This window comes from Myotis davidii, unplaced genomic scaffold (assembly GCF_000327345.1).
Source record: "Myotis davidii unplaced genomic scaffold, ASM32734v1 scaffold6, whole genome shotgun sequence".
NCBI lineage: Eukaryota > Metazoa > Chordata > Mammalia > Chiroptera > Vespertilionidae > Myotis > Myotis davidii.
In genome coordinates, this window is record NW_006383011.1 from 17,546,149 (window position 1) to 17,573,340 (window position 27,192).

A 27,192-nucleotide genomic window follows, 5' to 3' on the forward strand; every position below is an offset into this window, starting at 1 on the left:
CCCTTAAGTCTGCAGGCCGACACTCCATCCACTGAGCCAAACCAGCTAGGGCCCTAGCGCACATTCTTGTTAGCCTATAATTAAGTCACTGCCCCTTCCATAGGCAATAGTCTGTTCTGGGTACTCCCAGTTTGCAGGGGCCACGGGCCGGAAATTTGGCAGCTTGGCCAGGGTGTGTGTGTGTGTGTGTGTGTGTAGCTGGCACCATGCAAGCCAAGCATTTAGATACAATCTAACTTCCCCATTCCAACTGACTCAGGAGGGGCTAACTACCACAAAAGCCTGGTAATTAGGAAACAGATAGGAAACAGAGAAATTTAGGAATATATAAGGGGTGATCTCATTGTATTAGCTGTTCAGGCTTTGGATCTTCAAATTCCCTGAGCCAGCAGTGCTGCTTTAAATAAAGGGTTTTTCCTAACTCTCGAGTACTCCTTGTGTATTTTCTGGTTGTCTGGTAAATTCTGCAACACTACCTTTTTACTCTTCTTTTTCCCCCCACATCAAAACTTACCTATTTATTTACTCAAGGACCTGATAAATCAGGAGATAAATGGAGCCCTTAGAGGGTCAAGACCTAGTTTTACTGATTGTTTCTCCAGCATCCTGACATATGGTGACTGTACAAGGGTGATTTTCAAGTGGATGGATGCCAGATATAGAAATATATCTTAGCCCTGACCGTTTGGCTCAGTGGATAGAGCGTTGGCCTGCAGACTGAAGGATCCCGGGTTCGATTCTGGTCAAGGGCATGTACCTTGGTTGCGGGCACATCACCAGTAAGGGGTGTGCAGGAGGCAGCTGATCGATGTTTCTCTCTCATCGATGTTTCTAACTCTCTATTCCTCTCCCTTCCTCTCTGTAAAAAATCAATTATATATATATATAGTTAATAAAAGGTACTAGCTTAAAATTCCCCTATCAATAGCCAATAATGTAGAGGGAAATATTTTGGGGGAAGGTAGGCCTTCAATTTCTTATGTCAAGGTCAGGAGAACTACCAACTTCATTTGTAAGACCAGCCCTGATTGTTCTGAGGCTGGAAGTGACTTGGTCACTGTCTGAATCTGAGTAATAAAAAAGGAAAGACATTAAAGCCCCCTGAGGTTTCCCATATGGCAGGGGGAAGGGAAGTCAGGTAGGAAAGTCCACAGAATAATGAAACAGGCATTGCTTTAAAAATCAGCACAGTCAAGTACTCTGTAACCTAATTCCACCATACACTTTCCATTTAGCTGTCTTACTGTAAATTTATTAAAAGGAACATAAATCTTCAAATATATGCTTTCTTACACTTAACCATTATTTGACCCCTGATCCTCTCATTAAAAATAAATTTAAATGGTTATGTTGAATCTGTGCTTATATATACTTAACCAGAATTTGACCCATAATACTCTCAGTGCATTGTATCTCACAGAATGTCCTAGATATACTATGATCTTATTTCTAATAGCTGCATAAGCTAATCCCCATAAAGCCACATGAGTACTTCACTGTGATGTAGTACAAGGAAGAATTAGGATGTTCTCAGTGGGCAACTGCAATAAGCTACCTGCTGAGTCACTGAGCTGATCTATTTTTAATCCAATGAGCAAAACTTCTATTTGGTGTGACCTTATCTGAAAGATATCTTTTGTAGAGCTTGTAAAAACTATCCCACTCCAGGAAATTGAGGAAATGTTCATTTTCATTAGACCCTGACAAAATAATTATGCTTTTTATTCAGATAGACATGATTCTTGTATTTTAAGGGAGAAGAAATCTTATATTTTTAAGGGAGAAGAAATCAAGTATTACCTTAATAAAGACAGACAAGCAGTCAAGTTGTAAAAACAAAATAAAAAAGCTTGGTAAAACTAAATTTCTATTTTCCTTTGAGAATTCATCTATATAGTAATAATTACTGGAAATGCATTAGTTACGGTGAAAATTATATTCTTATTTTATCTATACTTCTCTACTGGTTCAGAAAAATTAATGTGGCTAAGGTCACTATGTGATACTGCTTTTGATAGTCTCAAATTAGGTAAACAACTGCTTTTGTTTTTGAGAGAAAATATCCCATAAAAATTGTGAAACTCCTACTGGTTTAACAAGAAAAATGAACCAATAGTGTTTATTTTTTAAAATATATTTTTATTGATTTCAGAGAAGAAGGGAGAGGGAGATAGAGATAGAGACATCAATGATGAGAGAATGATTGATCAACTGCCTCCTGCACGCCCCCCACTGGGGGCCGAGCGCAACCCAGGCATATGCCTGGGAATCAAACGCTCTTGGTTAATAGGTTGACACTCAACCACTGAGCCTCAATCGGCCAGGCTGTAACAGACGTGTTTGTAAGACCACTGTTAAATAGAGAGAAAAAATTATTGTAATTGAATAGCATTTGTTCGTGATTTCCTTTTAAAAATCCACAATAATTTGATGCTAATTGTTTGAAGAGGTTGAGAAAGGTATCCATGTCCAGTATCAGTTGTCTAATAATAATAATAATTCACATAATACACTTAGATCAGGGAGGAAATCTTATTGTAAAATTGTGTTGGATGAGAGGATTATTGTCTTCCCATTTCTTTCCCTCATTCTTCCTGCCGAGAACATAGATTTGATGCCTCCAGGTACAGCATCCATCTTGCAGTTATAAGGACAAATGCCACAAAGGAAGGATGATAGGATAGGATGCTAGGAGAAGCTTGCTGACACATCCTGGACAGCCTGCTTCTAAGACTGCAAAATAAAACACAGGTTGCCCAATTTAAGTGGTGCATAAAACATACCTAGACTAAAAGATTGTTTAACTGAAATTCAAATTAACTGATGTCCTGTATTTTTATTTGCTAAAGCTGGCAACTCTCCCTGCTTCTAGACTTCTTGCTGTTTGAAAATATTCCAATCCTATTTGGATAAGCTACCACTGTACCTTATTACATGCAGCTACAGTCAATCCCTAACTGGTACACATTTTAAAAATATTTGTTTTAATTCAGACTTTTTCTAAAGCCCTGCCCTTTAGGATAACTATTTGGAATGATGAGCTACATAATATCTTCTTTCTTAAAAAAATGCAATCCAGAAATAGCAATTGTTAAATTATTTAAACAAGGAGGCTCTTAGACTGAGGTGGTTCTAATGCCTTAGTGGCATTATGTAAGCACATAAAACCCAATCTTGTAAATGCTTCAAGGTTAAGAAATCCAAACCTAAAGACAACCAACCACAAACTGCCACCCAGGCTGTCTGAAATAAGGCCACTGTTTAATCTGTAGCCAATCAAATAATTCCTTGCTTTGCTTCTGTCTCTTCTCTCTGAAATCTTTTTCTGGCTCCTAGTGGTGGAACACTTTCCAGTTTGAATGGACTTTTTGCTCAAATAAACTCTTAAAATTTTTGATATGCATCAGTTTATCTTTTAGCAGTTTAAATGACTGGTCATTTCTTTTACCAGCAGTTGGCCCATGAAACTTAACTAGCATTAGAAACAGAATTCAAATTTGTCTATATGATTCACCAACTAGAGGCATAAAGATTAAAGATTTGCCTCACTCATCTCTGATAAAAGCCTATACAACATTAAAAAACTACATACATGAATTGTAAGTTAGTAAATTCAAAGGGAACCATTATCCATGGAATTACTAACATATTTCTAGATTTACTTATATTCTTTTACTGCACTGATAATATCAAATATCTCAAGTTATTAAAAGCAAATGGACTAATTCAGTTGAATTACTGATTATTGTGTCACTATGCATAAGTAAGTTTTGAGTAGGAAGAAGTGGAAAATAATGGGAAAAGTGGGAAAAAGTAACAATCTTAAAAAAGATAAAACTTACATGAGTCAAGTATCTAAGGATGAAACATGGAAGAATAATACAGGGTTGAACAAATGTAGGTTTACAGTTTGCATGGAAAATAATACAATAATTAATAAAGACTAATACAGGAATAAACTTCGTTTCATGTACTCACAATGATAAACCTACTTTTGCTCCACCCTGTATAAAAAAGATAAATTATAGTTAAAATGAAATATAAATATTGCCAACATGTATAATAAATATAATGGACTGTTAGGACAGGAGTTATTTGGGACTATTTTATGGAGAAGGTGGGATTTGTGGTGGGCCTTAGATTTGCCTCATTTATTTCTGATAAAGACTACACGACTGGTGTGACCACTTATAAGCCCGCCCATAAAAGGTCTAGTGTTTAAAGTGAGATGGTGAGTTCTATTTCTCCTCTCTTATTCTGCTCAGTTTCCCATTTCTTTTCACAAAGAGTGACATTGTTCAGAGCAGAATTGTAGATAGAGTACTTTTCTTTTCACCTCCTAGGCCGACTCTAGTTTGAATGCATTTGGTATGATCATTGGAATTTTTTTTTTCAGAAGTAAAAGGGGTATTGTACACTATTCTGGGGGATGAAATGCACTCTACTTCAGGATTCAGAAACCTGGGTTCCTGTCCCAGCTTTTGTGTGACTTTAGGTCAGTCACCTCTCTTTCTGGGGCTTCAGTCTGCCCATCTATAAAATTATCTAAAACTTTTTTTCTCATGGTTAATTTTGGAGGAGAACAGCTTTACTGATATAATTCACATTCCATACAATTTACCAATCTAAAGTATAGTATTCAGTGGTTTATAGTATATTCAGAGTTGTGCAACCATCACCACAGTCATTTTAGAACCTTTTCGTCTCAAGAAGAAACCCCTTATCCTTTAGCTATCACTTATACCTGCATACTCCTCACACCCTGCCCACCAACTACTAATCAACATTCTCTCTCTATAGATGTCCCGATTTTGGACTTTCCTATGAGTGGAATCATGTAATATGCGGTCTTTTGTGATTGGCTTCTCTCAGTTAACCTTATGTTTTCAAGGTTCATCCATGTTATTGCATGTATCAGTACTTCATTCCTTTTTTATGGTTAAATCATTTTCCATTGTATGGATATACCACTTTTGTTTATCTACTGTCTGTTAACAGACATTTGGGTCGTTTTGAACTTTTGGCTATTATGAATGATGCTACTATGAACATTCATAAACAAGTTTTTGTGTAGACATATATTTTCATTTCTTTGGGGTATATACCTAGATGTGGAATTGCTGGATCATATGATAACTCTATGTTTAATTGTTTGAGGAACTGCCAGAATGTTTCCCAAAGTAACTGGACCATTTTAGACTCATCAGCAGTGTATGAGGATTCTGATTTCTCCTCATACTTTGCAATACTTGTTATTTTCTGGCTTTCTGATTTCTAGCCACCCTCCTGATGTGAAATGGTATCTCATTGTATTTCCCTGATGCCTAATGATGTTGGACATCTTTTCATATTCTTATTGGCCATTTGTATATCTTCTTTGGAGAAATGACATTTCAAATCCTTTCACATTAATAAAATTGTAGGTAATAAATAGCAAGAGAGAGAAAGCTATTTCATTCGTAGAACTATTTTTTAAAATATATATTTTATTGATTTTTTACAGAGAGTAAGGGAGAGGATAGAGAGTTAGAAACATTGATGAGAGAGAAACATCGATCAGCTGCCTCCTGCATACCCTCACTGGGGATGTGCCCGTAACCAAGGTACATGCCCTTGACCGGAATTGAACCTGGGACCCTTCAGTCCACAGGCCGACGCTCTATCCACTGAGCCAAACCGGTTAGGGCACTAATAGAACTATTAATGCTTAAAAACAAAAATGTAAATAACGAATCTAACTTTAAAGTCTCCAAATTTTTTACCCTAATTTTATTTTTAAGCACATTAAAAAAGTTAAATTAGTACTTAAATCCTTTGTTTTCTCATTCTGTGATTTTAATAGTAGTCACCTTATTAAATAGATATATATCTAGGGATCTAAGATGGCAGTGAGGTAGGTAGAAGTTACACTCACCTACTCCCAGGACCAAATTTATGGAAAAATCAACCCAAATAACCAAATGAAGACTAGATAGGCTCTGGCCAGGCAGCTCAGTCACTTAAAACATCATCCCAGTGTGCCCAGGATGTGGGTTTGATTCCTGGTCAGGGCACATTCAAGCACTAATTGTACAGAATATATGCACCTCTATATTCAATGCAGCATCATTTACAATAGCCGAGATATGAAAGCAACCTAAGTGCCCATCAACAGATGAGTGGATAGCCGAAACCGGTTTGGCTCAGTGGATAGAGCGTCGGCCTGCGGACTGAGGGGTCCCAGGTTCGATTCCGGTCAAGGGCATGTACCTGGGTTGCAGGCACATCCCCAGTGGGAGATGTGCAGGAGGCAGCTGATCGATGTTTCTCCCCCATCGATGTTTCTAACTCTATCTCTCTCCCTTTCTCTCTGTAAAAAATCAATAAAATATATTTTAAAAAAATAGATGAGTGGATAAAAAAGCTGTGGTACATGTATACAATGGAATATTAGCCACAAAAAAGAATGAAATCTTCCCATCTGCACAGCATGGATGAACCTAGAGGGTATAATACTAAATGAAATAAGTCAATCAGAGAAAGACAAGTACCATATGATTTTATTTATATATGGAGTCTAAGGAATAAAATAAATGAAGAAACAAAATTGAAACAGACTCATGGATGCTGAGAGCAGGCTGTTGGTTGCCAGAGGGGAGGGGTGAAAGATGAAGGGATTAAAAAGAACAAATTGGCAGTTACAAAATAGTCACCGGGATGTGAAGTACAGCACAGGGAATATAGTCAATAAAATTGTAATAACTATTTACAGTGGTAGTGGGTACTAGAAATAATGGGGGGAACACTTTGTAAAGTAAATGATTGTCTAAACACTGCTGTACACCTGAAACTAATATAAAATAATACTGAATGTAAACTATAATTGAAAAATAAAATTTTTTAAAAAATATTTTATTGATATTTTACAGAGAGGAAGGGAGATAGAGAGCCAGAAACATCAATGAGAGAGAAACATCGATCAGCTGCCCCCTGCACATCTCCCACCGGGGATGTGCCCCAACCAAGGCACATGCCCTTGACTGGACTCGAACCTGGGACCTTTCAGTCCCCAGGCCGACGCTCCATCCACTGAGCCAAACCGGTTTCGGCAAAAAATTTTAAAGGGTAGATTAATCAATGATCTACTCCAACATTCTGTTTCAGACATTAAAGATTCTTTGTCAGTAAATATGGTTATTTTCTGTGATAGTGGGTCTCAGTGTGTGGCCTGCCTCCCCCTGGACTCACCAAAACCCTCTCAGGTCAAAACTATTTTCCTAATAATACTATGACATTATTTGCCTTTTTCATTATGTTGACATTTGCACTGATGGTACAAAAGCACTGGTGGGTAAAACCACGGGTGCCTTAGTAATGGGAGCACCAAACTATAATAATAGTGATTCTATTGTTCACTGCCAAAGACTGCCTGTAAAAAGATAAATATGTAAACAGACAAATAAGCAAATGAAATTTAAGATGCCAGTTTCACTTAAGAATGGTCTTGGTGAAACAACACAAATTCTTCATTTTGTTCAGTCTTAACCCTCGAGTAGACATCTTTTTAACATCTGTGTGATGAGATGGGTTGTGTACAGACAGCCCTGGTGCTGCATGTTGTTACAGGGGTTGTCTTGAGGAAAAGCACTTGTTCTTTGGTTTGCAAGCTGAACTAACTTCTTTTTTCATGGAATGCCATTTTGACTTAGAAGAATGACAGATAGAAAAATTGTAGTTATTGAAACTTGGATATTTAGGAAACATTTTCTTAAAGATGAATCTAGTGGGCCTGTCACGTCAATGAAAATAATTGACAGTATTTGTTGCCAGTGATAAAATTTAGGCTTTCATGTGGAAATGAGAATTTAAAAAACCTTATGTCTGCCACTGTAAACTTGACAACTTCCCAGTATTTAAAGAAGACCTTTCCAATGGAATAGGTGATGATATTAATGAATGTGATTTTTTGGGGGGTGGGAGGGTGGGTTGTATAATGACATGTGTCAACATTTGGAAGATCTGCGTTTCTCAATGAACCAATATATTCTGACAGACAATGGATGATGTTATAAAATCATGCATGAGTAAAATATTTGAGGGAGAGCAGAGTTTGCCACCCCAAAATATGCCTTGGGGGGACATTATTTTAAGATGGTTATTTTTGAGAATAGAAAGACTTAGGAAATACATGTGACCTTCCCCCCAGCCTCCTTAGTTATCAGGTTAGGTGGCCATGGAATATTGGGTTACACTATTTTCTCTGTCACAAAACTAATTTTCTTGAAGGTTCGGTTAAAACAAATAAGTATAGCTTCCCAATGATCCAGATTATCTCTTAATATGAATAGTAACAGATTTATTTATACCTTTGTGGAAAGCAGGGTTTTATTAGTATTTAATTACAAACAAATGGGAATTCTTTCCATTGTTTAAAAAATACATGTTGATTTTTTTTTCCTGTGCTACTTTTAGCCCTTTTGAGATTTCTTTAATGGTTTTGCTTTCATCGTTGAGCATGCATTATTTTATACTTCTGTTAAAATATAATTTCCAAGGAAAATAAACTCTTGAGCAACCTTAGGGGAACATTAGAAAACACTGAAAAAACTCATTGCTTGAATTCATATTTATTCCAGAGCACTTTTTGTACCAAATGCCAACTTTTCAGACTCTCCCTCAACAATCATTTTAACCCTTCCACCACACACACACACACACACACATCTTGCCCAGTGATTTTCAACTGGTGTTCTGCAAGGATTTTTTAAAACATGCAGTACCTGACTATTTAGTCATGGGCACCAACCTCTTTCCCCTTAGATCGTCAAATTTAAAAAATGACAATAGCCAACACAACAATAACCATCCGGTGTGAATGAATCAAAATTATACCTATTTCTTGTCAGATTATATTTCATCAGATTATATTCTATATAATGTATATTATATTTTTTGTATGCCACAAAATTTTAGTTATGGCAGCCCTGGCAAATTAATATGTTACAATGACTAAAACACATCAAAAATTCATTTCTTACTCAAAGTCCAAAGAAGGTTGGCAAAGCTTTCCTTCCACTGGTGACTCAGGAGGAATCTAGGGTCCATCTATGTGTGTGCCATGAGATGAAAAAAGTTGAAAATCACTCACTCGTGACTCAGGAGGAATCTAGGGTGTATCTATGTGTGCCATGAGATGAAAAAAGTTGAAAATCACTGCTTTAGCCTATTATCTTCTCTGAAAACAGGTCGGGCTGTGGTGTGTTTTTTTTTGTTGTTGTTGTTCCCACTAAAACTATTTTCAATGTAAAATAAATTAATACCATTTCTTGGGACACTATGCCATCTGTTTTTAACCACTCGATAAATAGTTAGAAATGATAATGTTCCAGATTTTCTTAAACAGTCCTGATTTTAAATGACAGGATTCAGGAATGTGTAACTTTAATAGGTAGTGATTTTCTTGGGGACAGTGTAAAGACTTCACTTTGAGAAACACTGGAAAAGGAAAGGATGTGGGTGAAAACAGGAGATATAGGCAAAGGCACAACCTGTCTGGCGCGGGGGTTTGAAGTGTGCCCTGATGGCAAAGGGACAGAGGACTTTAAGCAAAACAGTGAATGGCAGGACTAGATTGATGTTTTAGAAAAATCATCTCAGGTCTATTTTGCAGGAGAGAGAGGCTGGGAGACTGGGAAACTTACTCAGGGCAGTGAGGATAACGATGGAGAAACGAGAATGGTTTTGAAAGATATTTTGGAGATTGGACATCCTGGATTTGGACTTGAATGTGATGTTTTCGGGGGAGGGTAGGTGGAGTAGGAGGAGTTCGAGATACTTTCTGAGTTAGTGCACATGATAAGGCCAAGGAAATCTAGTGAAAATATTGCTAGTAAATTTTCAAGTCTTTTTTTTAAATCTGAAAATAAGAAAAAGAAAACTGCATTTGGTTTAGTTTCTGAGACTCATCAAATAAAATCACCATTGGGTGTCATGACAGTTTCCTGAAACCAGGCTTTCTAACCTCGGGTTAAACATTGATCCCAAGCAAAACTCTTCTCTTTCAGGGGTTTTCTGATCATTCCTTCTGGTACTGTAAGGCACTAACAGGGGGATAATTCAGCCTTGGCTACCCTTGGAGAAAGGAAGGAAAAATGAATTCCCAGTCCTGGAGCAGGCCCTCAGACGTCTCGCAGAACGGTGAGCACACTGCCAACACCTTACAGAATCGTCTGCAGGTGTATAACATGTGCTGAGCACTTCTAAAATGTATTTGCTTTAGTGGGACATGCATATAGATAAAAGAATAAAATTCACTCATATTAGAAATACATGTGCATTGAGGAGTTTCTCTGAAACAAGGCGTTTCTCTGAAATAAAGGATATTGCATTTGAAGGCTGGTAAGACTGTTTCTTACACGATTACGTAAGAAAAGAACGTTGTAATTTGTAAGCCAGGACTTTACGCCCTGCCATGGTCACAGCCTCAGCAACAAACAGGGACAGGATAAAGCCGTGGTTATGAAGTAATAACTGGCACTAAGAATAAAACAGACTCATAACGAGAAGGGTCTCAATTATACCTTTATGAGTCAGACTAGTCATTCTGGTTTGTCCAAATGTAGGGATAGTGCCCTGGCCAGGCTGGCACTCAGTTCAGATCTGTAACTTTGATCTTAGCAACTGAATGTTGACCCAGGTTCTTCTTTATTGAGAGAAAGCAATAGCCATTTGCTCTTTCTCACAACATTTCATTGGCTTTTGCTGATAGAATATTCTTCAAAATCAGGCTTGCCCACCACCTCCTCCTACACACCCATACTCTTTAAAAAAATGTTTTTTAAATATGTTTTTTATTGATTTCAAAGAGAGGAAGGGAGAGGGAGAGGGAGAGAGAGATAGAAACACCAACGGTGAGAGTGAATCATCGATTGGCTGCCTCTTGCATTCCCACTACTGGGGATCGGGCCTGCAATCCAGGCATGTGCCTTCATGAGGAATCGAACCCTGACCTCCTGGTTCATAGGTCGACACTCAACCATTGAGTCACACAGGCCGGGTCACTCCCATACTCTTAGAAGTAGAAACTGTAGACTAGATTCGATTCTTGTCATCAAGGAGCTGACCACTTGGGGGAGTGGGGGAGAAAGGTCAAGCACCTCCCAGGCGGTGTTGAGTGTCGACCTATGAACCAAGAGGTTACTGCAGTATGGGGTGTACAGGAGGCAGCCAAGAGATGTTTCTCTATCTTCGATGTTTCTATCTCTCTCTCCCTCCCCCTTCCTTTCTCTCTAAAATAAATAAAAACATTTTAAAAAAGGAGGGTCAAGTACACAGGTGCCATACTATATGATACCTAACTCCAGAATGATTAAAGTCCTATAGGACCAGGGAGGAGAAAAGGATCACTCTGGGGTGATCAGGCAAGTTTTCATAGTTGAATAGAACTGAGCCTTAAAATATGCAACCTCTCCTTAAATAGAATTCAGGTATCATTTTTACTAGTTTTCTATTGCTATGTAAGAAATCACTGCAAACTTAGCTCAAAACAACGTTCATTTATTAGCTCATAGTTCTGTAGGCCAGAAGTCTGGGCAGGTTCAACTGGGCTCCACTTAGAGTCTGACACGGTCAAAATCCAATGTTGGTCAGACTGGGCTCTTTCCTGGAGGCTCTCAGAAAAAAATCTGCTTCCAACTTCACCTGGGTTGTTGTTAGAATGTAGCGTCTTGTGGCTGAGGTCCCCATCTACAGTGGGGCCACTGTCTGCTAGAGGCCACCCACATTCCTTCTCAATAGGTCATCCCCATCTTTAAAGTCAGAAACAGCACGTCGAGTCTTCACACTCAGATCTCTCTGACTTCTTCTACTGGCCAGAGGAAAAGCTCTGCTTTTAAAAAGCTCTTTGTATATTAAGGTCAACTAACTTGGGACTAAATTACATCTGTAAAATCTCACAACATTGCCTAGATTAGTTTTCATTGAATAACCAGAGGTCAGGAATCTTGGGGGCTTTCTTTAGAATTCTTCCTGCCACATGGTTATTCCATGAACCTATCTTAAGATGTTTACCAATCATTTTATCAATTCAATAATCTATTGGTCCCTTATTAAGTGCACAGAACCAGTCGTGGTCATGCTAAGTGGAATCTGAATTTTAGTTTGAAAGATTGTCCAGGTGCTTCAAAACTTGAAGTCTAGTCCAGGTTTAAAAATAAAAGTCAAACATTTTCAATAAACAGTTAAGGGGAGGGGTGTGAGGAGAGGTGAAGGAGGATAGGGGGATAAATGGTGATGGAAGGAGACTTGGCCCTGGTATGGTGAACACACAATACGATATACAGATGATGTGTTACAGAGTTGTACACTTGAAACCTGTATGGGTTTTTAAGAAATTGATTTGAGAGAGAGAAAAAGTGAGATGGAGAGAAAGAAACATTAATTGGTTGCCTCCCGCACACACCCCAACCAGGGATCAAACCCATAATCTGGGTATGCACCCTGACTGGGAATTGAACCAGTGACCTTTCAGTGCATGGGACAATGCTCAACCGCCTGAGCCATACCAGCCAGGGCAAAACCTGTATGGTTTTTATTAACCAATTTCACCCCCAATAAATTAAAGAAGAAAGAAAAACTAATTAAATATAACATATTAAAATTGTATTTCAAAATGTTTCAATGAAGACATGAAACAGCATTACTTAGGGAGTATTCCAAGCTACACACACTACTTCCTGCCTCATTACCACCTAGAAAGCAGAAGGTTAACTCCTCATTTCTCATACCCTCAACCCATTCATAAAGAATCACCAGTTTAATTCGTCAATGTTATCCATTTCTTCATCTATGATTATCTCCTCTCTGTTCCTCACACATACTTTGGTTCTCTTTTGCTTCCGGAACTTTCATACATGTAACATCTTCCCATCCATTACACTTACCAACATTTCACCCACACTTTCAGATTTTGTTCAAATTCTTTCTCCTTCTGACCATATCTACATTTCTTTTTCTGTGCAACCTTTTTGGAAATCAATGGTATCATTGGCTACATTACTTCTATTTCAACCTCATATACATATATATTTTGAACTTTTATTTCACAGTGGTTTGCTATATTATCCCAAAGTATTTAGCCTAGCAAAGGCATTGAAAAATATTTGTAGATGTGATTAAATTTATCTGCTTGGGAAAATCTGACATTTCCCATGATTTACTGCTGTTAATATTATCTATCTAGCTGTTAGATTCCTTAAATATCTTTAAAAATAATCAGGGTTTTAACAAACAAGCAATATACAATCACTGGTTGTGGCTTCATGTTCTCCATTTATGAATAGGCTTCTATCTGAAGCTTTTAAAGAAGTGTCAGTTATTGATACAAGCAAAAAACTATAAAGTGTGCTAGAGCTGAAAAGCATTTATTTTTTATCTTTCTAAGTTTTATTGAGATATAATTGACATACAACATTCTCTAAGCTTAAGGTATGTAACTTGTTGATTTGTGGTAAGCATTCTTATCAATAACTTTCTAACAGATTTTCTGTGACTAACCACTTTCTTTCTCTTGGTCTACATGATGAAAACAGTAGCTGCCTACAAAAATCTTCCTTGTCCATGGCAATAGAGTTGAGCCTGGAAGCTGCTGTTCGACCTGGAACTACACTTCCCAGCAGCCCTTGCAGTCATATGTGGTCATGTGATTTATTTTTGCTAATAAAATATGAGGAAGAATGTTGCTCTTAAAGTGTTTGCACCTTCTTTCCTCTTCCTTTAAGTGGATGCTGGGATACATCAAGGCTGTAGGGGAGCAGAATCTTAGATGGAAGAACTTGGGGCCATGATTGTCCAGGTGGATGAGAGCTACTGCTAACTGAAATGTTCACCCTCTTTTATGAGTGATAAACTTCTGCTGGGTTTTGGCCATTGTATTTTAGAGTCCATTTGTTTCAGGAATATAGCCTTCCACAACTAATAGGGGTTCATTTTTATATTTTTTTCAAGTATCCAATAGACATGTAGTGTGCCTCCCACAGCATACACTTATATTAAAATCAAACAAAGGAGGTAAGAGCCAGGCGATTACTGAGAAAAAAGGTAATAGGCTCTGATTCTGAGGAAGAACTGTTTTCATCTTTGTAGGAAGAAATAATCTTAGGAAGCTATTTTTAGTAATTGAAGGCAGAACTTCTACTTAGCAATAGCTCTGCGGCATTGCGGTTTGTGTTTTGATCGGTTTGTGGCTTATGGTCAAGGAGCCTTGCTGGTTGTCTCATATCTGTCTCACCAGAAAAAGAAGAAACTACATTCACTTCTACCTAAGGCCAGAACAATGTCCTCTAATGTCAATCTCCTCTAATTTGAATTCTTCCCAAGTACACCTTGGCATTTTACATCTTTCGAAAAGGGTTTCCTAACTACCATCCTCTCTCCACCAAGGCAAGGATGGGGATATCCCTTCTTGAAATATCCCTAGAACTCTGAAAATATCTATCATTGCTCTCACCACACTAATTCCTCTGCAACCTAACCTCCCACTCTAGTGAATCAGCCCCTTGAGTGAAGAACATTTTGTTATTCACCTTTGTGGTCCCTCTGCCTAGTACAGTGCCAGGCATGCAGTAGATGTTTCATAAATGATGCTTGAATGAATAAGTGAATTGAAGGGCCTCACAGGATTATAGTTCTTTGCTTATTCCCATAGGAGACATGTTCATAATACTCACTACTGGACATCACTGCCAAGTCTCTCTCAAATCTTTTGTTTTCTTATTTTTGCTACCATACCTTATTACTTTCTATTGGTTGAGTCTTCTACTGCTTTTGCTTAGATCAGCCAGACCTATGTGGCTTCTTAAGATATTTCTTAGAAAAAGTCTCTCTTGACGATTAATTTTTAATATTCTCAATTCTTTTCTACATTGGACACATTATGTCAAAAGTTAGGACTGAGGAGTAAAGAGAGACCTGACCCAGAAGTCAGGAAACCTTGAATCTTGCTATCTCTTAAGATTTGGCAAAATGCTCCCTCCAAAAGCCACTGTAAAATTATTGTGAGTGAATTAGAAAAGAGTAAGCCTTAGAACCATTCTTAAGACAAAACACTTCCTAGAAATAATGATAAGTTTTAAAATGAATAAAAGTAGAACTTGGTATGGGGCCTCTGAGAAGCAGAGTTTAAAAACCACAAGCCTAGATCATTTCAAGCCTGTGGTTCTATGTAAATGTATTAACCTGCATTGTTTTACATGTAAATGATGTGATCTTTGGTACTTTCAAATCTGTCTAATAAGGAATAGCACTGGGTATTATCTATATCTAATAAAATTATCTTTGTTGACATAGCATTTTATAGGGGTATTTATAGAGGCAGTGGGCACTGTGGGTACCAGCATCATGGACTTTGAAGACAAAACTGAATTCAAATTCTGTCACCTCTGCAAACTAGCAGTGTGACTTGGACAAGCTACCTAATCTCTCTAAGCCCCAGTTTCCTCATCTGTACATGGGGATGAGAATGCTTGCCAGACTGGCTGTTGTATGGATGACATGGGACACTGTACACAGAGCATTCAGCACAGCACCTGGCATACATTCCCTATAAAAATTAACTGCAGATAATTTCACTTTTATTGTTTCATTTAATCTTCACAATACAAGTGTTCCTACTATTCTTTTTTTAAAAAAAATCCTCACCCAAGGATATTTTTTCCATTGATCTTTTAGAGACAGTAAAAGAGAGGAAAAGACAGAGAGAAGCACTGATATGAGAGAAACACATTGATTGGTTGCCTCCTGCATGAACCCTGACCAGGGCCGGGGCTGGGGAGGAGCCTGAAACAAAGGTACATGCCTTTGACCAGAATCAAACCCAGGAACCTTTGGTCCACAGGCTGACGTTCTATCCACTGAGCCAAACAGGCTAGGGCCATATCATTCTTGTTTACAGAAAATGTTAAGACTCAACAGAGTGAAAAGACTTGCCCAAATTCACCCAGTGAGGGTAGAACCAGTGTTCTACATTGTTGGACACTACCCCACTCAGAGTTTCAGTGAGAGAAGGAACTAAGAATAATAAACTCAGGGAGAAAAAATGAAATGGAACGATCCAGGTGGGAGCCACAGGAGCAAAACCTGATGACCACACAGGGATGACGACCACAAGGTCGGGGTGGAGAGGAGGATTCCAGAGATAAATTTCACGAACTTACAAGAGTGTATGAGACTGACTGAGACACTGTCTAAGGAAAAGGGCAGAAGCCAGGATGTCACAGTGACCTCTCTCCACACACAAATCCCCAGTCCGTGGCAGGGGTGGGGCTTCTCCTCTGCCCAGCTCAGGCTTCTGCACATAGCAGGTGCTCACTAAACATTGCTAAGTGGCCTGAGTAATAAGGCTTCTCTTTTTATCTCCCCACCCACACCCACCATAATTTGGAAGACTTTCCTTGCTCTTAAAATTCTGAGGAATAAAGGATACTGTTTCTTCCTTCCTCAAAACAAAAGGACGATTCCTTCCTGACAATCCAATTTTGTATAAAGTAATTGATTAATCCTGACAATTACTCCATTAACTGTACTTTAAACAGCAGCTCCCACCTCCTTTCCCCCTTTCTCCTCCTTCTCCAGACACTGAAGTCATGATGTCTAATTTAGTTCATCATCATAATTTCTACCCACAGCAAGCTGATATCATTGCAAGCAAGCACAGCCCAGACTAGTCTGAGACAAAGAGGCAGAGACCCAAGAAAGAAAATCAAGGCCCATATTCATGCCCCCTCCATCCCTGCCCAGTCACTTGCCTATTGTCCTATGGAGCCTGCTCTTTTACAAGAATATCTGTGGTTCAGAAGTACATTGCAGAGATACAGACAGAAATTCCTTATTTCATATATATATGTACATATATATATATCTACATATATATCTACTATATACTCTATATATATTTATTATACTCAATATATGTATCAAGAGGAAATGCAGGTATTGGTCTTGTTCCCTCTAATCAATTTATGTATTTGAGTTGTTTCCATTTTAGAGAAAATTACAAAAATAAAAGACCAGAAGGGTTAAAATATCACAGAACGTTCTGTCCTCATTACTTGTGTGAAGTCCCCACTGCATCACAGGGACAGCATGTTAAATCAATAGAGACTTGAGCTGTTAATTTCCAAAAAGGAAGAGATGATTGAACTAAAATAGCCCATGTCGAGTCTCTGCCCACTGGGAATGGAAGTCCCTTTATTTTCAGGTCTTTCTACAATTAGGTAAGTTCCAGGAAGATTATGAGCCACTTTACAAAAATTTCTGATTTTTTTTGGGGGGGTGGGGATGGGTGGGGAGGGAAAACTTTGCTGACACAAAAGCTTTAGCTTTTTACAGCACTAATTTTACAATAAGGTGATAAGAGGTGTAATCAGTGTATATGTAGGTGTATGTAGGTGAAGTGTGATGAGGTGGGGTGGGGCTGGGGAGATGGGGTCACATCAAGGTCAGTAACAGGTAAGCCTCTTGCCTGTTTTTAATTTCATCTTCTCCTTCCCTGGGCTATGCCTCTGCATTGAAAGTAGAGGGGAGGTGATACCACTTTCATATTTTACTGATCAGGGGCCATCTTTTTCTAATTTCTTTCCAAGCAGAGGCTTGCATTACACAGGCTCATGATCAATGACTTTTGATCTGGTTTGCATGATCAAATATTTGAAGGGTCTAGTGAGGACCAGCCTGATAAAATAAAGGCCAGCTTTTACTTGAAGACATTTCCTGATACCACTCCTTGATGGGTCTATTCCTGTGAACTCTAATAGGTGTCATCAGCCTGATTACCTTTTACATATACAGATTGTGGAAATTTGCAGAGTAGAGAAGTAGACTTTTTTTTTTCCAAATAAATATCAGCTGATTCTAATTTTTTAATAAGAGCCCCCCCCCCTTTTTCCCCTCATTCTTATTTATGACTTCTTCAAACTAAGTCTGTTACAGCTGGTTGGGGATTCCTTTTTTTTTTTAAATCTAAAATAAATTCCTTTCATTCTTAGAATGGCCATGAGCTCTAAGCTGCCATCTCTGAGCTATTTCCCACGAGAAGAGAGCAGCAGTTCTCCATTGGCTTTCCCCTCTGTGGTTGCAGTGGATATGAAGGGAAAGGTGTTCCTCCACCTCATCACTTCCCAAAGGGAGCTCCCTCCTCTCAAGAAGTAGCTGGTCTCCTCTGGCAAGGGGTGAGAGGCAGGCTGAATTTTGAGATCAGGAAGGGTGTCTATAGCTCCTTTCTTTCAACCCTTGTCTTTCCGTGTTCCCTGTCATTTCGTCTGTGGATGGGCCAGCCCTAGTGCTAAGCTAGTTCTCACCAAAGTAGGTAAGAGAGTAGCAGCCACCCCCACCCACCACCATCCATTCCCTCAGTTATACATGGGGAACAGTCTAGGGGCCTACATGCAAACTTAATCCACACCTCCTCCCTCTTCTGGGTGGGCTGCCTTCATGCTAGACTGGTGATTCTCAGTCTTCCCTGCACCAGAATTCTCTGAAGAGCTTTTAAAATGCCCAGTCCCGAATCTACTTTAGAGCACTTGAAACCAAAACTCTGGAGGTGGAGACCAGGCAAGTATGTTTTCAAAGCTCCAGAGGGAGAGGTGACAATGTGCTTCCTATTGTCCAATGCCAGTTTAAGGCACTTGGCAAGTCAGCCCCTTTGAGCCAGCCTTTAGTAATGGCCCTGCATGCAGTCTTACTGAGACCACCCACATTCACTTTCCGTCTTTCTTGTCTCACTCTGCATTGGTCCAGGGTGCTGCCTTGCTCCTGTCCACTTAGCACAGTGGTTCTCAACCTTCCTAATGCCGCGACCCTTTAATCCAGTTCCTCATGTTGTGGTGACCCCCAATTTCATTGTTACAAATTGAACATAATTAAAGCATAGTGATTCATCACAAAAACAATATGTAATTATATATGTGTTTTCCAATGGTCTTAGGCGACCCCTGTGAAAGGGTCAGTCAACCCCCAAAGGGGTCGTGACCCACAGGTTGAGAACCGCTGGTTAGCATTTCCTCTCTAGACTGAATCTGGTTTTAACTCCATTCAACTCTGTCATCTCTCTGCCAAGATGGCAGAGGCCACAGTGACCCACGTAAGCTTCTCTCAGAATTGACCACAAGCCTATAAGCCTATTTGGAGCTTCTCTTCCTGTACTCCCTTCATCCAACATTTATTAAGCATCTAACAGGAGTGAGAAATGTCCAGCCCGCAGACTGCATAAGGCCCACGAAATTATTTGGTCTAGGGGTGAGTTAATTAAATGTTTGAGCAAATATAGCAGCTAATTTTAAGTGGATAATTTTGAATGGCCCCCAAATGATGTTATAAATATTCAAATGGCCCTTGGCAGAAAAGGGGTTCCCCACCTCTGAATGTGTCCAGTTCAATGCCAAGTGCTTTGTATTATTACCACGTTCAATCCTTACGACAACTTATGAGGAAATATCATTTACAGCTAATGAGATAGAGATCCTGAGATAATGAAGACCTTGTTCATGTGTCATATTCCAGGTCTGGTTTTCAAACACAGGTCTGGCAGACTCCAAAACCCATGATCTCCGCATCGCCACACTGCTCCCAGTGGAAAAGACCTGGTTTCTGCCAGGACGTATTCATAGTCTCGTCAGGAAGACACACACAGGAAACAAGCACGAGGGCCAGAGGGAGAATCTGGCTATGGGAGCAGGTAAGAGGGGCATCCACCCAGAGAAGAGTCCTAGAGAAGATGATACCTTGACTTGAACCCCAAAAGATGAGTAAAAGTTATTCACATGAAGAACCCTATATACACAGATGTGGCATCCAGAGAAATCTAGGCTTCCTCAGGGACCTTAAGAAGTTCAATATGGCTGGAGAAGGATGTGGAAGAAGAAGAGGTGGACAGGTAGGCAGGGCAGGTGAGCCTTTAAGCTGGTGAGTTCTGCATTTTATCCTGGGGGCAGTGAAGACTTTAAGTAGAAGAGAGATAAAAATCAAAGTTGCATTTAGGGGGAAGTGTTGGCAAAGGACATGCATGACTAGAGGCAAGGAGAACAGTTAAAAGGTTATAGCACAAATTCTGGTGAAATTGTGATGGTGACCAGGACTAAGATATTGCCAGTGAAGCAGGAGGGAACAAAATTAGGAGCTATTTAGAAGGAAGATATGATTGGATTTTATGAACGACTAAATATGGTGAGTGAGAACAAGGAAGAATCAAGAATGAATCCTTCCCTTGAAATAAAGAACATAGGAAGAAAAGCAGGTTGGGGGAAGCTGTGAGTTTCTTTGAACATGTTATGTTAAGATTTAAAGTAGGAAATCACCAAGGTGGTCATTGACTCCAAAGATGTAATAAGGTACCCTGATAGAGTGGGCAGAATGAGGAGAGCTGCATCAGCAATGACCACTAGAAGGGAGCCCTCCTTCCCTCCAGAATTTGAGTATTATTCTAATCCTTGGACTGCTTATTCGGGCCCTGAAACGCTTGCCTGCTTGCCAGTATCTTTCCCTGAAGGAAAGCGAACTCTTCTTTATGCCCTCATCCATTTGCCGGTAACTCCGCGAATGTTCAGCTCTTCCAGAACCACATCTCTGCTGGATCCAATGCCTGCATGCTTGCTGCTGCCCGGAATCTCTCCCTACCTTACACCACCAACCAAACAGGACACTCTAGGACCGTCATTTGCCCAGGCTTTCTTTTCCCTTTGGGCACTGTATCTTGAATCGATCAAGCTCTGTTGTGGGCCAGCCTCTAGAATCCGGTTAGTTCCTTCTGGCCCAAGTCCTATACCCTAAGTGGGCAGGACCCTCCCTGTTTACTCTCCTTCCCTTTTGGCCCAGGGCTGTGCCCTGGTCCAGCATGCCTCACTTCACAGCCCATGGAACGGCAAAGCAGGCCCCGAAGATGCTAAAGCTGAGGCTGAAGCTGATGAAGGTGGAGGTACAGGTTTCTTGGTCTATCCAGCTGCCTGGAGCAGGGGAAGAGGAAACACAGCAGAGGCTAGCTCAATGGAAAAGTAGAACACCAGAATTTGCTCCTGAGGGAGACTGGCTGTAGAATACCTTAAATTAGAAGTCTCAAAAAAAAAAAAAATGTGTTAGGGATCCCTGTTGCCTTGGCTGGCTCCGGGTGTGGTTCTTTCCAAGGGAGAACGATTGGTGGAGTTTTTCCAGACCTATAATTCTACTTGTGATGAGGTAGAATTAAAGCTGAAATGTGAGTTCATAAATTGCCTAGTTGGTGCATAAGATTTTAAATCTCCTCCAAAAAGTTAAATACAAAATCATATTAAACTCATATCCATCTGCCTACAATGATCTAATTTCCAAATTGAGTACAATTAATTTTTAATCCTAGGTCAGCTTTCCCACCGCCACCTGTCTCTCTCGTCACAACCTCCCCCATCAGATAGTGTGTGCTCAGAGAATTCGAGATCATTTTAAATATTAACTGGAGCCATACCTACCTAGAAAGATGAATCCACACACACGCCTTCTCTTCTTCCGCCTATCATTACTAGTATAGTTGCTCATATATTTCTAAATGTAGTCCTGGTTAAAAATAAATTCTGTAAACTAGGAATGTGGGATGTGCCTGCCTCCACAAAAATTCCTTTGTTCTCTGTGTAGAAGTGAACAGAGATGCAGAAGTACAAAGCCAAGCCTGCCTTTAAGAAAAAGATACTACACCAGTTCTTAGCATCTGTGTATGTCTTCCTATTAGATGCAGGGGTCACTGAATTTGGAGGAGAGATCTGGGAGCTTCCAGGTTTTATAGCATAGACTTACTTCCACAACTGCTCAGTTTTGGATGGGCAGAAATTCCATAAGAAAGGGCACAGGAATAGACAGGCATGGCCGACTAAGGTCGGTTTTCACCAGGAAGCTGACATGATGAAGCATCCTCCAAGAGCAGGGTGACCAGGGCTGAATCAGCTAAGTCAGGAAACTGCTGTCAGCATCTTGAGAGGCCAGGGTACTCCTGGAGAGAAGCTCTTCAGATGGAGATCCTCTGCTGAGTGAGGCCTTTTGTCTGGATGAATTGAACCATGCATATTTTTAATGAGCTTCTGTTCTCCTTAACATTGGAGTTCTCATCTTCTATGACAGACCCGCTCACCCTTGGGGACAGGAATACCAGCACAGATCCTTGAAGAAAGGAAAAGTAACTGGGCAGTAAGTCCTGGGGATATATGATAGATCATGCTCAATGAAAGTAGAAACCAAAGAGGGTTGCTACTTGTTTGATGCTATTCAAAACAAACCCTGGGTTGTTCATATCCCAGGATTACTTGCAGTAGGCAACTCAAAGGTCCTGAGCCTGAAGGGCAGCTAACAACAATATAAAGCTAAAAAGGAGAAAACTGATCCTAGAGGCAGCCATCTGTGAACGTCGCCCACCAATAGTTTCTAGAAGCTACCAAATTTGTGTTCACATGTGCTGGAACCAGTACTGTTCCTGAGACCTTCTGAAGAATCCAATGTTAGCTGCTTAATAAGTGATCTAAAATGTGTGACTAGAGAAACTGTAGTGTTGAGGGTTTAAGTCTTTATTTTTACATGGCCCCTAGCAAGTGGCACTGGAAGGTTAGCTGAACTTAGAATCTTTAATGGAGACAAAAACTTCTGACTGAAGAATGACCCATTTGGGGAAGATAAAGCTGATGATAGGAAATAGGCTGGGCCTAGACATTAGACTATCTTTTCAGTGAGTCACAAGTGAGAGGGCATTCAGGGGCTGAAAACGCGGCCTCTAAAAAAGAAATTAGATCACAAGGACAATACTTTTAACCACAAATACTGCAAAGGAAAAAACTTAGTCAGTAGTGAAAAAACAAGGCAATGATTAACATCAGGGAAAACAAAAGTAACTTTCTTTGCATGTGTATAATGATGTAAACACCAAATATTAATTTAACTAAAAATTATATCATTATGTAGGAAGGATTAGAGAGTTAAAACAAAGGGATAGCTTAAAAGAGTGCTAAATCTTCACTTACCATAAAAGGATGATAATACATCTAAAGTGCTGAACCCAAAGAGAACAGCACATGTATATTACTTAATATATGGCAATGTGAAAATGCCAGAATGAGAAGACTAAGGGGAGTAGGAAGGAATGAGGAAGGAAACTGTTGAATTTCATTAGACTTTTAATGCTATTTGACTTTTTAAATTATGGGCATGTGTTCATTGAAACAATTTCTAAGTGATCTTTCTCCAGAAGGACAAGACAGAACAGAACATCCTAAGAGTGTGTTGAAAAGGCCAATTAACGTTAAGCTCCAAATGCATTATATAACATAGGAGATTTAGGAAGCAAGAGGAAGGCCTAAGGCTCCTTTAGTTGATTTAGGCACAGTTTGATAACAGTTAAGTTTAATATCAAGAGTACTTAATTTGTACCTAGGTCTTGCATGATTTTAAACCTTGTTAATGCTTATATAATATTTACAATAGAATTGATTAAAACTTTCTTTTTTAAAAAGTAGTTTGGGAACAGAAATATACTGAGTGGATCATGCTCTATACACTATTTTTTTAATTGAACTTACAGGAAGAATGGCTGAGCAGTGGACCTATGCATCCATAAACATCATTGTTATTTATCACGTGCCAGCTACCTAAAGAGCAAGGTAATGACTAGGAGGAATTAATCATCTTCCATAAGATTTGAGACTATGATTGCCATGAATTTAATCCATTTCTTTCTTCCTAGCTCTCTTTCAGAAATGCTAAATATAAAGGAGTTTGCCCAAATTTTTCTTTTGATGGCAGGTGACACTGTTTAAGTAAACATGTTGTCACATTGAATGGATGACTAATGTGGAATGGACCTTTATTTGCCCTTTATCAGAGGATTCCTTAATCTCAGTGCTGTTAACATTTGGGGTCAGATAATTCTTTGGTGTAGGGGTCTAAACTGTGCATTGCAGGATGTTTCAAAGTATGCCTGTCCTCACACACTAGATACCAATAGCATCCATCCTCTCCAGTTGTGACAACCAAAAAATGTCTTTAGTAGTTCATCAAAGATTTAGGTTTAGTCTATATTATTAACTGCAGCAAAGAACATCCAAACAGTGATTAAAATTTATTATACCACTCTTCATCTGATAACTGAGACATGTTAAGTGAGAAGGTTCTCCCTAAAGTATAATTAGACTATGTAAATTACTTCAGTATTTTTAAATCTGGAATAAAATTGAAAATGAAAAGAATCCCATCATGACATCCTAACACACTGGTTAAATCTTTCTCCAGGCAGGGGAACTTGCTCCCAAAACCTTTATAATCTCTGCCTCAACTGAGCTTGCTTTAGCTTTCAAGAAACCTGGGGTAGAACCCATAGGGGTTTGAGCAGGCAATGGCACTCCAGTGAAGATTCTTGGCCAAAGTGAGTACGACTGGGTCTGGGACATAAATAGCTGCTTCATCATCAAAGCCTCCTGCCCAAGAGAAGGCTTTCATGAGAACTCAGGCTCATTGTGTGAAAATTCAGATGACTGAACTATAATTAGCCCGATTAGTCAACATTTTAATTCATAGGATTCTGGCTTTGATGTGTTCCTTTCTCACAGAATCAAAGCTAATAATTCTGGAAACATAATTGGGAGCTGAGTGCCAGCTTGAAGCTTGGGGAGCTCCCTCACCTCTTTGGCAAACTCTGCTTCCAAGACAGCCGTTTCCTGGTCATGAATGAACCTGGCCCAGGCACCTCCACCTTGCCCTTTAGCTCCTTGCTTCCCAGGACATTTCCTGAGCACCTTTTCTCTGTGAGTCAAGATCACTAGCATTAGGTTCTAAATTTAGTGGTTGACAGTAAACTGTGATGTCAGTATCTCTAAAGCCTGAGCCCATACACTATAGGTGCTCAATAAACCTTTTTTTTTAATGTTGCTAAACAAACAATGGAGCAGATCATTGACTGGTTGCTTATCCAAGAACCATCCTTCCTATTTCAGGAATAAAAACCCGATTTAAACAACCAATTGTCGTGATTGTCTTCTTGATCAAACATAAGCACATGAGGTCATTCCGGCCAATGAAATATGATAAGTCAACTGGGAGGATTCTCAGAAAGATTTTCTTGCTTAAAAAGGCATACATACCAAGAGACAGTCCTCTTCTGCTATTGGATGTGGTTGTATTTCCATGTGACACCTAGGACTTTGCCATCTTGAACCAGGAGGAAGACTATCTGAGGACAAAGAAGATAAGCTAAAGATGCATCAGAGAGATAGAAGAATGTTCAGCCTCTCTGCCATTATTAAGCTGAAGCGACTTCTGGATTTCTTAAGTAGATGATACATCTTCCTTATTATTAACCTATTCTCAGTTGCATTTCCTGCGGCTTATAGTTGAAAACATCTTAATTGATCTAAGTGATTCACCAGATTTTTTTTTTTTTACACAGGAAGGGATTTATGTGAAAGACAAGCCTACTGGGAACTTTATTATAACCACTACTACTTACTGAACATGGACCACACACATGCTCCAGAACTGTATGAACACTGACTCTAAATCGCACAAAAACTCCATGAGATGATGTTTATTATCTGCATTTTATTTATTTATTTTTTTAAATATATTTTATTGACTTTTTACAGAGAGGAAGGGAGAGGGACAGAGAGCCAGAAACATCAATGAGAGAGAAGTATCAATCAGCTGCCTCCTGCACACCCCCCACCGGGGATGTGCCCACAACCAAGGCACATGCCCTTGACCAGAATCGAACCTGGGACCCCCCAGTCCCCAGGCCGACGCTCTATCCACTGAGCCAAACCGGTCAGGGCTATTATCTGCATTTTAGAAGTAAGGCAACGGAGGCTTTGAGAGCATAACTAAACTTATGCAAATCACCCAGTTACTATACAGGGCAACTCAGATTCAAACCCAGATATGGCCTGACTCTGTTTTTCTCTGCATTCTACTTCTCATTAGCTTTTCCAAAGACACATTGGAAGAGATGAGGATAAACACACACAGGAAGGCTACGTTATCTTATAACTTATCTCTGTGTTATAAGATAGAAGGAAGAAAGGAATGGACATCATATCTCCTGAAACTGCCTAAATGGGTAATGAAACCACTGTCCTCAAAACATTCCTTACCATGCATATAAGCCTAACCAAATGGACACGGACACCAGGGGGGTGAGGGCACGAGTTGGGGAGTGGCGGGGCAATGGGAGGATAAGAACACATGTAATACCTTAATCAATAAAGAAAAAAAAACACACCTAAAATGCCACCTTTGTCATATAGCAAGATTTCTTTTTCTTTTTTACTTAATCCCAGTTATTTACTTATCTATTTTTGTGTCAATAAAATATTGTTTTGATGATAGTAAAACAACAACAACAACAATCCTTGGAGCTCCAGTGGCGCAATCGGTTAGCGCGCGGTACTTATACAACAATCCTCTCCGACATTTTGACATCGGGCCTCCAAATTACCTGCAAACCTGGTCATGGCACTTATAATTTGTAAAGACCATTACTGGCTTCTTTCAAGCATATCTCACGTAGGAACATCCTGTCTCTCATATTCATGACATAGTCCCTGAAGACAGAATTAAAAAGATTTTAAAATCCTAAACAGAAAAATATGTTTCCTGTGCCCCAAACACTCCCCCCTTCCTACCCCAACACACGAAAACAGAGTGCCCAATAAAGACAAAGAAGAATACCAAGTGGTGCTAAGCTCTTGGGACTAAGCTCTGGTCCCAAGTCTGATCCTGGTTTGTTCAAGAGAAGACTGATTCTGGAAAAGGCTTAGAAAGTGCTACAGACTGAGTTTTATTTTCTGGGGATCCTGCAGGACATGAGTGGAGAAGGGTAGGGGTTTCTTCTACAAAATTCCCTAATGGACCACTGTGCCTCCTTATAAGACCTTGACCGAGAAAATTAATAAACCCTATATCCTCCCCCTTCCATTTTCTTCCCTTGTAAAACAGGAATAATGAAGGTTAGTTGACGACAAAAATCCTAGATGAATGTCAGCACCTGACTGCTGTGAGCTCCCAGGCTTGCCGGAGACAGACTAGAGATCATCCCTGTACCATCCCAGTTTCTCCTTGGCTATCCCACCCTTCACCAACTCCCATCAGCCTCATGAATCTAACGGTCATCAAAGTCGGAAATTTCTTCACATTTCCTGAGCCACTGTAAAGAACTGATAAATG

The 27,192-nt window shown here is 39.5% G+C and overlaps 1 long non-coding RNA gene across 5 annotated transcripts in view; it reads right to left on the reverse strand.

The window, feature by feature from the left end:
• LOC102761760 overlaps positions 1-27,192 on the reverse strand; it is an 88,468-nt gene that overhangs the window by 8,116 nt on the left and 53,160 nt on the right. Inside the window, exons 5-7 of one of the 5 annotated variants that reach the window (XR_001512274.1) lie at positions 25,116-25,204; positions 21,793-22,036; positions 2,264-2,733 (exon numbers count right to left, since the gene is read on the reverse strand). This is a non-coding gene — a long non-coding RNA (uncharacterized LOC102761760). The other 4 variants (XR_001512276.1, XR_436470.2, XR_001512275.1 and 1 more) reach the window with 4 other exon arrangements.